The sequence below is a fragment of the Centruroides vittatus genome, unplaced genomic scaffold (genome assembly GCF_030686945.1).
Source record: "Centruroides vittatus isolate TY-2023 unplaced genomic scaffold, ASM3068694v2 contig_439, whole genome shotgun sequence".
Taxonomy (NCBI): Eukaryota; Metazoa; Arthropoda; class Arachnida; order Scorpiones; family Buthidae; genus Centruroides; species Centruroides vittatus.
The window spans coordinates 1,121,162-1,133,622 of record NW_027122239.1 but is presented as its reverse complement, the minus strand read 5'-3'; the positions used below and the strand labels follow the sequence as shown (position 1 = coordinate 1,133,622).

Sequence of the window (12,461 nt, the reverse complement as noted above, 5' to 3'; positions counted from 1 at the left end):
ATAATTACGCGTTTTTTTTAAGGAAGAAGAGCTGTTGTTTAATATAAACTGTTTGTAACTAATCTGATTTATTGTTTAGCTGCGAAATTTTATTTAAAAAAAAGATTTAAAATTGACTTTTTTAATCGCACGATGGAAAAGTTTTTAGAAAATCAATTCATCTGAATGTGTATTTTTACAAAAAAAGAAAAAGTGCAAACTTAATTCTTAACTTTTAGCTTTACTTTACGTAATATAAAGCAATCTACTGACTTTTCTAAATAAAGAAAATCTTTTAATTAAAAAAAAATCTAAAAGTAAACTTTTACTTTAACAAGATTTTAAAACTTTTATTTTTCTAAAAGCTTTCTTTTAAAATCTCCACCTTCTTTTATTTTTTTTATTTTCCCTAAATACACCCTATTTGTTACATCGAGTCTTTACCTTTTTTCCTTTCTCTTCTACTGTATTTTCTTATACAAAAGAGTAAATTGGACTGTACAGAATACATCATTATTTTTACTCTTGTAAATGCGACCTATTCATCTTAATTGTCCGTATTGTATGGAGAGTTTTGTTTGTCTTCTCTGCGGATTATACGCAGACAGGCAAAAAATAATAATACACCCCAAGTCTAGACACAATAAAACCGATTAAGCATAATTCGATATTAATTTCTGAAGCCATCGTACACCCTTCTCACGTGTTTAATGATGCCCTAAATCCTCCAGTGTTCCCGGATACATCCTGGATACGAGTGTTCCCAGCTAGAAAAAGTAGAAAAATGCCGAAGTATACGCTAGAAAGGGCAGGTGAGAATCGATAGAGCAAATCCAGATTCTTATTTTATCAGCGAGTGGATGACGAGAAGTAAAAAACACACACCTGTGCTACAACCGTTCGGTAAGTAAGGTCATCGCGATGCTAACTTCCCGCAGTAGCTAACAAACAGGTTCGACTGCTCTCCGGTGGCGCCCCCACTATCATTCGAGATGTTCATGTGCATGTGTGTGCGTGCGTGCGTGTGTCAGACCGAGATATGCTGTGTATCTTCTCACTCTAAATGTAAGTAACTTACTGTCTTGTCTCTTCTACAACAATCCACTACTACTTTACTACGTACGTTTACTACGTAACTATCTCTTACGATAATTATATATTTTATATCTAAAGTAGTACTAAATTTAGGGTAGTAAAGTTTTATCTAAACTTTCTTACTCGATAGTAAATTATCTCGTAATTCAATTATGCCTTCCTTCGTTCGATTGATAATTATCTTCTACGAGCATTAGAAATTTATAAAAGTTCTAAAATACTTTTACTAAAGGTGATGCTTCTAATATATTTTTTACAAGCAACAATTTAATTATGTACAGTACATTACTTATAAATATTTCATTATATATACATACATATACATACATACATATATATAATATATATGTATGTATGTATATATATGTGTGTATTTTCGTGTGTGTGTGTAACACTCTCGAACATTTGTAACAGTTTTAATCGAATTTATTTTATTTTTTTAAAATTTAAATTGATTTTTTTTTGTGTTGGAAATTTTAATTTTGAATGAATTATTGACGTTTTTTGAATTGTTAAAGAAATTGACTAAATTTTTAAACAGAAACTGACACGTGTTTTTACTAGAGAAATTGACTTTTTATAAAAATTTAATTGATTTTTTATTACTTTTTTTTTGAAACTGATTATTTTTAAAAAGAAATTGAATTTTTGCGTTTCATTATTTAATTTCCTGATAATTATTATTACTATTATTATTATTTTTTACTTTAGTTAATTTATGCGTTTTTTTCCATTTTAATTTTTTAATATTTTCCTTCTTTATTTTTTAAAAATTAATTTTGCATTTCATTCTTTAATTTTCTAACAGTTTTAACTTTAGTGATATTAATTAAAACATCGCTAAAATTTTGACTTTTATTTTTTAATTTCCTAACATTTTCTCTTTCTTCTTCCTTATTTTTCTAACATTTAAAAAACATTAACTTTGCGTTTTTTGTGTGAAATTTATATTAGTTTTTATTCTTTTTTTAAAAAAAAAGAAACAAAATTTGGAATTATTACATTTTCTTTTTTAAAAATGAAACATTCTAAATTAAATCTACAATTACTGTGTTTCTTTTTTGTAAAAAAAAAAGAGTAATTGAAAAATGTTTACACAGTCAAAGCAAATATTTTTTGGAGGACTTTTTAATTATATCTAAATTATGATTGGAATTTTCTTGTTTATTCATATAATTTCATCAGTTTTTTTCGATTGGAAATGGTATAGAAGTACACAAAAAATGATACAAATTAATTAAAATTTTTTTAGAATGCCAAATTCTACTTTTACATTTAATTTTGAGTATTAAAAAATGCTTCCCTCTTATTTTGAATTTTTTTTTTACTTATTTCTTTCCCCAAAGAGATTTCCAGCATCAAGGTCATTGGAATTTGGTACACTGGCTTTACCCACACACAGATACCTGTAATTATGGGTAAACGTGATCACGTGGTATTAGAGGACCGGTTTTTATACTTTGAGGATAATTCTGCGGTTTGTCATTTTACCGTTTGTAAAATATGCACGAGTACCTCTAAAGGGTTTTTACTAGGGTTTATTCTACGCGCTTTATAAACCCAACCCCCTCGTTGGAACGGTTACCAAATTGCTTATGACATATACATTATACACGTCATTAACCTCTATAGTTATATTTAGTAAACGGTATCGTGCTACGATTCTCATTTTGTAGATAGTGAGAGGTGATACCGGTTGCGTGCAACTTTTCAATTGATGCCCTCCTGCCTCAATTAAGCGTAGTCGACTGTGTTAATTTGGAAGTGGGATTTGCATTGATAATTCTAATTAGTTTAATTCCCACACTCTACGTACGTTGGACCGCCAACTTGGGTGGGATACCCAATTTGAAAGGTGGACCGCGAACGTCCACCCTCTGGACTCCGGTTTCTATTTAATGAAAGGGCCCCTTCTCAGTCCTCAGGCCCTGCCCACGGTGTATGAGGTCATTGGGAACTTGTTGACATCTGGTATTGTTTTTTCGGTGGAGTAGATACGTGGGGATGTCGATTTTCTTCATTAAAAATGCACCGTTTTACGTCTCTCTCTCTCTCTCTCCATATCCAGTTTGCGGTTTCAAAATGTCCAAATTTGGAACATTTTGATTAGTGTTAGGCGAAGAGTGGTGTTTATATATATCCTCGAACGTCATATATGCCAAGTGCATAATTTTACACACCCAAAAGCACGATTACAAATCAGATGTCACGCATGTGGCCCACATAATAACGCCTTAAACTCTCGGATACTTCTACGTTGGTAGAGGTGGGAAGAAACGAATTTCATTTCCTACCGAGGAGTGTAGAAATGATTTGGAAAATAGTTGAAAGCCTGCCAGGCAGATTTTTAAAGCGAAAAATTACATAGGGCGATAGTTTCTTGGGAAATATCTATAAAACGCCGCTTACCAAAGTATCTTCAGCATCATTTAAGGCACTAAACATCTCCAAAGGAGCACTTTAGCTTCTGTTAAGAGCAACAAAAGGAAATTTCATCTCAATATACTTCGACGTTCGAATGGATATTTGAACCTTAATGTTTGTCTCATAAATAAGAAATTTCGTTAAAATCTCCACATGGAATTTAGCTTCATCAAGTGACCAGAGGGAGACATGTGCAAGAGGGCTTTGACCTAGGAAATTGCTCCCATGGAATCAAATGAAAACCTCTCTTAAATCAAGGAGAGGCCCTAGAGAATCTGGATTCCATTAAAGTAGTTGCATTGAATGTGAAATATAAACCACGCGAACTCTATGCCGAAGTGAAAATTCTAAAACTCGAAAACTATCTTTTATGGCAATGCATGTTAAATCTCTTTCCACTTTTAATATTAAAACTTCCGACCAGAGTGTTGTTCCACTGCAATTTTCAAAATAGCAACAAACTTTTTACATTTATTTTTCACTTACACGCCTACTTTCGCTGAATTTATTCCCTATTTTCAAACGATAAAGTATCGTAATCGCTTCTTATAAAGGTACGGCAGCATACTTTAACATAAATTCTTTTAAAAAAAAAGTGGCTCGAAACATCAATAAGCAACACTCACCGGCGAAAATATGCCTATAAAAACACACACACACACACATATATATATATATATTTTACCTTCAGAGCTATCTACTTCCTTTATTATATTAATATACAAGGCCCACAACACGGTACACTATAATTCAATAAACATCCTATACTCTTAATAATACCTTAAAGTAATAAATATTGAATGCAGTATAAATCAATAGGGTAATAAAACATCTCAAAACATGCACATGTCAAGATAAACGCAACACAAACGACACTTATCCCCTATCTTGGCCTTGACCCGTAGAGATAATATACTCCAAGTTGGAAAAATAGGAGAGAGAAAAGGAAAAAAAAAAAAAAAAAAATAGGAGAAGGAGGTTTTTCTACCTTTACATTATTATCCTAGCAGAAGAATCCTTTATATAATCCATCGACAGAGACCAAAGGAGTTTCTTGAACATTTAATAGTGAGAAAGTGCCTTAGAGAAAATACAGTAGACAAGGTCAGTCACATGATCCAACACACAAAGTTTGAAAATTTTTGCCGTGTATTTTTATGTATAAAATTCAGATGGAAAATTGCGATTTATCGCGGTCGGGGATCTGGTTTTCCCTGTAGATTATCTTTAATTTATTATTATCATTTATTTTTTTTCCTTAAATTTTTTAATTCATTCCTCCTCGAATTAAATTAATTATCAATGTGCTAGTTAAGGGTTGAAAATAGTTTTTAAATGAAGAATGCCGTTATCAGAAAAAGAGTGGAAGTACAGATAATATCCTGCTATAAGCCTTAGGCTGAACCTTCACTGTACCTCTTCAGATGTACGACTTTGTATCAATGATGTTTTGAAATCTCAAAATGAAATTTTACAGTCCTCACGCTTTAATTACTAATAATCTCTAATTATCTTTACATAGGAAAAAAGAATAAGAAGAAAAAAAAAAAAGTAGACGAGATCTTTCATCACGCTATTCTGTCGTTAAATTAATAAAGTAGTTAAGGATAATTTTAATTCGTTTCTTTTTATTCTTCTACAGGATTATGTTGTTTCATACAAACCTTAAATTACGGTGCATTAGCCTTTTGAGGGTCTCTATCTTTGTAATTTCCTGTGTCGAAAACTTCGTACAGTTTTAGTTTGTAGATCCTTATTCTTATATAAAAGATTTAATTGTCTTGCTGATTTTCTTCATACTTTATTACATTTGTTATTCTTTCATGTTTACAAGCCCACGTTTAAGTCTACACGAGTTTGCTCTCGTTTGATAGTACTAAACATACTTTTTCGGATTTGTCAAGCATTGTTTCAATTCTCTAAGCTGTATTTCCCGTAAAACAACTCTCGTGTCTTATGCCCTTATGTAAATTTCCATTGTAAATCCTCATTTTTCCTTATATACACGGGGCCGTTTATAACCGTAATAACACCTTTAAATCATGCGAAATAACACAACAACCACCGAATTTTTTCGAGCTTATAATGATAAAAGTAACATCACAACCGTAGATACGTAATCTAAAAAGTTGGGACAGGTAAAAAGCGGTAAAGATCACTAATGTTGTAACATTCTACGACCGCTGCTTACTTTATAAAACAGTATCATAAATCATCTGTACCTTTGGCTATAAAAATAACCCTTCCAAAATATTCTAGGACCATAAAAATGGTTGGAGTTTCTAAAATGGATTGGGCATGTGTATGGCCTTTTTTAATTCTTTTTCTTTTTTACTTGGACCCATACGTGTTGTCGCTGATAGCAATCGTGTGTGTTCATTACACTTTAAATGATCTAAATGAGGATGTAGGAAGGGTGTAGATTAATGGAAGAAGCGAGAGAGAGTGCTGCATAATTACACCTAATTTCAATCACGTGACCACGAGTAAGGTGTAAAGCATCTTATTATCGTGTAGTGTATACTATAGCCACGTATATACGTTAATGTATTTTTATTATTATTATTTTATTTTTACGATAACGTGACTAAGTTTAAAAGGGGGATAGTCACGTGATTTTAACTTTAACAGATAGTACTGTATTTAAATCTAGTAATCACGTCGGTAAGATTATCACGCGATTGTATAGTCGGATGAGCATTTTAATCTATACTTTTGTAGCCGTGTAATCACGTTGAAAAGTAATATTTCTCCGGATAATCGCTAGATCCGTTCGAATCTTTGCGTGCTTATCGATCCTTTCGATCATAAGTTGCACCCTCCAATGCACTTCGATATAACAAAGCACACAAACTGGCACTGCCGAGTATAGTCGTACACGTGAATGTACAAGTATATACCGATCTATCTTCTCCACTTTTTTTCTTTCTCTCTTGACCCTCTGTTCTCATTGGAAAAGGGGAGGGAGATTAAATTCGAGAAATGTCAGAGCAAGAATAACATTTACGATCTAGATAAAGAGATCTATCAATATATAATCGATAATAAAAGAAAGTTTCTAAGGCTGCTACATAATGGTGATGTGATTTATATATATATTTCATTGTAAAACGTTCTCAGGACATCGGCGAGGCTTTCTGTAAAGTAGAATTCCTGAAAATATCTTTAAAATACTCTCTCTCAACTCTTCAAAAATTGCCGAATTGCTGGCAAACGACACGATTAACGGATACTTGGGCCACCCCCCCACATAAAAAGTGTAGTTTATATATTCAAGAACTAGAAAAATACAAATATTTAAGTTGATTAGTTGGGAAATACTTTAATTATTTGTAAAATTTGATGAAGTTGTAGAGAAAATGAGTACATAATTTGTAATTTTAAATAATTATCAAACATAATTTTTGTATACAGTTTACATATTCTTCAACCTTCGAACCTCATTAATCACTTAACAGTTCCTATTACACTTAAGTTATATAATACTCAAGGGCATAGAGAGAGAGAGAGAGAGAGAGTTGAATTTATAATTTAAAAATTGAAAAAAATTCATGAGTTTAGTTGCTGTTAAATTATGATTTATTTATCTTCCAATTTGCTGTTTCTCAATATTTGTTAATTAGCCATGTTGTGTAAGGATACTGTAATTTGATATTCTGTATGAATGTTAAGTTCTATCGTGTTGACTTTGTACATGTATGGTGGCGAGTCTATACATTTAAATGAAGCTGTTTTTCGCGTGAAAATCTGCATTTATATAACAGAAATTATGGAAATAAGTGAATGTAACATCCTTCCATAGCCTTTTCTGTAAAAATTTCATGAAATTCCTTCACATTTATTACATCTCTGATTAAGAAAATAAGTAAATATGGCGTACCGATCGTGAAATATAACCCGTTTTAGCCGGAAAAGTATCTGAAAAAGGCCTTTCTAGACAGGTTTTCTTGACTATTTTACTGGCAGGAAGCTAATCCTTTTAAATGTAGGCCTACTTTAAAAAGGGGGGGCCTTTAGTGGCGCGTTATCCTTTGAGCAAAAAAGGGCAATTGTCTGGGACCTCTACCAGAAGGAGGTCCAAACCAATCTTTTATAAGAAAATGTTTTCCCCAAAAAACTCCTCAGAAGAAAAATGTCTGAAGTCAACAGTGTACGTGGGGTCTCCTAATTCAAATTTGCATGGGCACCACGAAGCTATAACTCTCCACTGGGGGGGGGCTTTTCTTCAAAATCGGAAAGGAAATTTACTTAATTTCGTAATTACGGTAGATTTTTGTGAAATTTTCACGAAATTTTCATAGAAATATCCTCATAAAACTCTGCTTAAGTCTAAGGAGGGAGGCTACATTCAATTATTTCCGTGTTATCTGTTAAATAAATGCAGATTTTCAGGAAATTTTCGTAAAAATTTCACAAAAACAGCTTCAACAAACGAAATTTAACACCGTAGAATTAATATTTCAAAATTTTCGCTGGAATTTTAAAGAGAGATTCGAGCGTTATTAAGGATAAAAATTAGGAAAAAAAAAAATTAAAAAATACATGTTTGAATGCTTCCAAAATTTAATTTATATTATAAAACAGTAGAAAGAGGGATTTATTTTATTATAAAATTATAAATTTTACATTTTTATTATTAAAAATAAAATAAGAAGAAAATTAATAAAAATATTTGAGTATACGACGAGAAATAATTGGATTCTGAACCGAATTTAATAATAAGCTAGCGCTTTGTTTGCTTATAAAAATTGATAAAATTATTGTCAAATTTATTTAGTTTTTAAAAATAAATTTAAAAATATATATATATATATATATATATATATTAAATAAGATATAATCAATTTAATTTTTTTCTAAATATTTACTCATTTAAAAACTAATTTATTTTTCTGTCTTCAGGGTTTCGTGCTTAAAGATTTTCCTCCTCTTCCTCCTCTTCTTCCTTCTCTCTTTAAGAAATAACTTTTTTTTTTTATTTTTAATTTAAATAATGTAAATACTTGATGTTACATCAGTGTATTTTGATTAGAACCGTGAACAAGACTTTAATTATTTATCAAGTTTATTTGTATTTTATTTATTTTAAATAAAAATAAATTTAATTCGACTTTATTCATTTTAATCCTTAGCTAGGCTTTTTTAAATAAATAAATATATATATATATATATATTGAAGTCAAACCTCGATTTAGTGCCATTTTATTTAACTGAAAAATGGGCATTAAGTCGAGTGTGGCACTAAACGGAGGTGTTTTCAACAATAAGCATTGTACTTATTATTTTTGGGGGTTTGAAAGTCACCTTGTTTTGGTAATTGTGATGTGTTTTACTCTGTAAAATTGTGCCCAAGCGTACTGAATGGTTTTGTATTTAATATTCATCGAGGATGGCGCTATTTAAGAGATTGGTATGAACAGATTTGACTGTATACGTACAACATAATACGGTATAATGGATGTTCGGAATTAAAGTACCCCTATTCAACGCTGTCTAGAGAGATGCAATAAGACTTGGTTCGGTGACATTTCGGGACACACGAAGACATTTCCGTAAAAAAAAAAAAAAATTAGTGCTAAATGGCACTTTTGGCGCTGCAAGCAAAGATAAAGTATTTTCATTTGTATAAGCACACGTGTTGCAGCCAAGTTCTGAGTATATAAGTGGCTTAAATAACAGCAATGCTGCTGCCGTTTTGCTTCGAGAATTTCTTCGTCGTAAAAGTTTATGCCTAGGACCATTGCACGAGCTCTTAAGAGAACCATCACTCGATTCGAGAAAACTGGACGCCCGGGAGTTCAGTCCGGTCGAGGGCGCTAACCTATCAATTTACAAGTTGTTGAAGATGTTACCAAAGCTGTTTCTCGAACAGTCGACAAATAATATTGCAGGCTCCAGTAGCACGTGCAGTTAGATGCACCCTGTGGCACAGCGTGGAAGTTACCGAGAAAGTTGGTGCATTGCGTGTAATCAGCCACAACCAACAGTTGCTTGACGCCGATAGGGAAACTCGACTGATTTTTGCATTGAGAATGGAAGAGAAAATATGGCCATGAAAGATCGTTTGAAGCCACGTGGCACATTTTCACTTCGGCGGAGCAATGAGCATTTCGATCACAGAAAATACTCACGCTTTCCAGCAGATTATACTGCCTTCGCCTAAAATTTTAGTCTGGTGTAGATTTACGCCCATCTGGATCATTATTTTTCAAAGAAAAGTTCCATTAGGCCTATGACACGCTCTGTGTTGGCCCAGAAGTACCAAGAGATGCTCAACACTCAACAGAGATAATGTTCTTTAACCATTTTCATGCAAGATGGAGCACTTCCACATATTGCATACTGCGTACAGCAGTTTCTGCAGCAACACTTTATCAATAACAGAGTGATTAATCTTGTGTTTCTTACAGTTCTCTGGATCTTAATTCGTGAAATTTTTAGTTATATGGACATTTAAAGTGTGGTTTTTCGAGGACATATTTTAAATTTGATTATCTCGGAAGACGGTATCACATTGCATTCATCTTTACACCTTCAGAATGGGGAACACATTAAGCAGTTGTCCCTGCACCGCTGAAATCTGTGTGCAATAGGTGTCTTGTACAAGTAAAACGTTTGTTGCTTGCAGTGCCAAAATGGCGATTATCGGTGCTAATTATTTTTTAATGCAAATATTTTCTGCATGCCCTGAATATTATCACCATGCCAAATTTGATCGCATTTGGCATGCTAAACATCTCTTCAGACAGTGTTGAATAGGAATACTTTAATTATATCTGCAGTATATACATTTATATATATGGGGGCATCGAAAGCTTATTACGAGATCCTAGAATCCCCATACTAAACTTTATGCATGGGGTCCCTGGGGTCTCCATACATATAGCGGACCCCTTTTGCCTTTTATTGAACAAATGAAATGCGTAGAGATTACTAAAAAAAAACAATGTAAAAATAGCATTAATTTACAGGGGGTAGGAACCATTATGGACCCTCTCCACGGTTCTGTACGTATATAATTTTATATACATACAAACACATACTGACACACGCATTTGTAGATGTGTATGCATATCTAATCTTAAGTTTCATATACATTTTAAATTACATTTTTATGTAATAAGCTACAATTTTAACGGCATAAATCAATGTTAATTAAATTAATTGCATATTTTTTAATGGATAAAAATCTTATTAAAAAGCCAGTGATTTATAAATATTTACTTAAGAAATAATTAAAAATAAAGGAAATTTTCTTAATTAAATTTAATCAAATTTTTTAACAGAAAAATAACTTACAAAATTATTATTTTATTTCTTTTTCTTTTTTAATATTTTAATATCACTTGTAATAAATTTGTTGAATTTAAAAATAAAATATTATCAATTTAATTTATTAATTTTTTTAAAAAATATTATTTTAAAAATTCATTTTCTTAAAAGAAAAAGAAAAGAAAAACAAAGATTTAACCTAAAATAAATTAATAAAAAATTTAATTTTTATATTTTATAATAAAAAATGGAGGGGAAAAAAGGCATAAAAATAAATCAAAAATCTTAAAGTTTAATCGAAATTTATAAATAATTGCGCTTATTTTTATAACTTGATAAATTAATTAAATAATTTTTAATTTATCCTTAATCCTTAAAAAAAAAATTCAATTTATAATCGAATAATTTATATATGTTATACAAAAATATCGAATTTTTTTTAATAAAAAATAATAAAGAAGTTAAGTTACACGCAACATAAAAAATCAATAAATACGTTTATATATATATATAGTTATATGCGTGTGTATGGTTGTCTGTACGTATTTTTTTAAAAAAATCGCAATCAATTCTTAACGAGGACGAGTGACAAAAAGTTCAAACTCTATTGTACTTAAAAAAACACACACACACACACACACACACATACATACATACATACACACAGAAAAAGGTCAGTCACCTGTAAACGTAACACTTAAAAAACGGGATGTTTGTATATTGTATCCATTGATGTTTTTACGGTTGATGAGATTATTTCCTGTTACTGGGTGTCATAAAATAGCATAAGAAGAGGGGAGGTTAACACACACACAAACACACACAGAAAAAAACAAGAAAATAAAAAAAAAAACAAGACAAAACCTCCAACAGTGAATGAAGTTCATTGAAACTATACAAGAGAGATGCAACCAGTTCTTCTGGTTTATGTTGTCGATCTGGGCGTTGTTAAACCAGTAAAAATGTTTAATTGAAAAATACGAACGTGACGTAACTGTTATTTTTCCACCATTGCATTCTGTAAATGTATAACAGAAAATTAACTGTGATGTCACACACGCACACACAAACTTGCCTCCACACTTATCACGTTTTTAACATCACAAACCTACTTTGGATCACTAACACCGTTTCGTGATCTCGTGTTTTTCTCTGTGTTGTATATACGATAGAAATTACACATAAAAAAAAAAAATAATAATAAGTGAGATATTTCAGACTTGTTTTCTATTACGTAACCTACATTTGAATTATTCTGGATGACGAAATATGCTCGTTAGTGTTGTGTTAATTCGTGCGGTTGCATCTGTAACCGATGTGAAGTGTCGTTTATGAATTAATGAGCCAAATCTTTTCTTCCGACACATTTTTATCGTTTAATTAGATAAATCGCTATTTTTCTGCGTAATCTATAGCATTTTCTTAATTAATAACAACGTTACCCGACGGTGTTACTGCTGTTTTTCTTTCAACCTTAATTAACTTTATTACTATATTTTCTTTAAAAAAAAACTCTTCGGAGTTATATTATACATTTATACCATCATTAATTGTCATCAATTAATAATAAACATCGTCACATTCACCCGACTTAATACAATTTTTGTAGACTCGAATATGAATTTTTTTTTAGTAACTTTAACGCTCGGTTTATATTATTAATTACTATTTTATTATATTTAAAAAAAATA

General features: G+C 31.1%; 1 protein-coding gene across 1 annotated transcript in view; it reads left to right on the top strand.

Annotated features, from left to right (window-relative positions):
* Nucleotides 1–964: 964 nt before the first annotated feature.
* LOC136977004 (docking protein 5-like) overlaps nt 965–12,461 on the top strand; it is a 48,064-nt gene continuing 36,567 nt past the window's right edge. The window contains exon 1 of the mRNA XM_067272411.1: nt 965–1,044. The gene's annotated coding sequence lies outside the window, so the exon portion shown is untranslated. The remainder of the gene's footprint in view (nt 1,045–12,461) is intronic.